General features: G+C 34.1%; 1 protein-coding gene across 3 annotated transcripts in view; it reads right to left on the bottom strand.

Annotated features, from left to right (window-relative positions):
* Positions 1–1017, bottom strand: part of LOC107090579 (hyaluronan and proteoglycan link protein 1-like) — a 51790-nt gene that overhangs the window by 12789 nt on the left and 37984 nt on the right. The gene's annotated exons all lie outside the window — the stretch shown is intronic.

Raw genomic sequence — 1017 nt, 5'->3', positions numbered from 1 at the left:
TATATATATATATATATTAAGGCTGGGCAAGTTAACTTGTTATTCTCAATCAATTAACGCCGACAATTATTTTATCTCGTATTAACGCAGTTTTTATTATTATTTTTTTTATTACTGTAAAAGTCTGTTGCTCCCAGGCTTTTATTTGGTAAAGCTAAAAGTACCGGAACCGGAAGTACAGGAACCAAAAAAGAAAAGAAATTGGTGGATAAACAAGCCAACAAACATGGAGAAGGGTACGGCACTTGTACATGGCCATTTTCATTTTAAAGTTCTTTCAGACGGCGCAGTCGACAGAAGCACAGTTATTTGCAATCACTGCAAAGTTGAATTGTCTTATCACCAGAGTACTTCGAGTCTAAAATATCCCCTAAATGCAAAACACACAGTTGATACCAGCAAATCATTTAAAGAAACAGACAGTGGCGCGAGGCTAGTGACGTTAGATGCAGCGTGTGGGAGAAGTATAGATAAACAAAGGCAAGAGAAGCTAACAAAGGCCGATTAGTATACTTACAGACTATTTCCCTGCACAGTAAATCCCAGCAGTGAAGTTTTTTTTTGTGCTTCACCTCACTCTAACAGGGACATTTGGTACTAGACTGGTTATGCTGTTCCCTGATGTTTGTGCTGTTACCTCAGAAATTGCCTGTTTAATGCTATGATTGTGACTCAGGATTTTGTGGGCAGTTTTTCTTTAACTGCTATTGTATAAACAAAATGCTGATGTTAAGTGTTTGCAGAACAAATGTTATTGCACTTTCTTTAATATGGCAGAACATTTAAAATAAAATTGTGCTATACACTACTTTTGAATTCATTATTGTTTTTTTGCGTATAAAAATGTGATTAATCGCAATTAATCAGAGAAATCATGAGATTAATCGCGATTAAAACTTTTAATCGTTGACCAGCCCTAATTTTAACATTTTTTATCTATAATCCTGCTGAAATAAGAAGCTTCCAACTGTTACTTTAAAGTATTTCTGTGAAGAAAAATAAAATTAATATAAATTA

This window comes from Cyprinodon variegatus, unplaced genomic scaffold, assembly GCF_000732505.1.
Source record: "Cyprinodon variegatus isolate N-32 unplaced genomic scaffold, C_variegatus-1.0 Scaffold300, whole genome shotgun sequence".
NCBI classification, from domain to species: Eukaryota; Metazoa; Chordata; class Actinopteri; order Cyprinodontiformes; family Cyprinodontidae; genus Cyprinodon; species Cyprinodon variegatus.
Note: the sequence above shows the minus strand (reverse complement) of the source record. Positions and strands in the feature narration are given on the sequence as shown.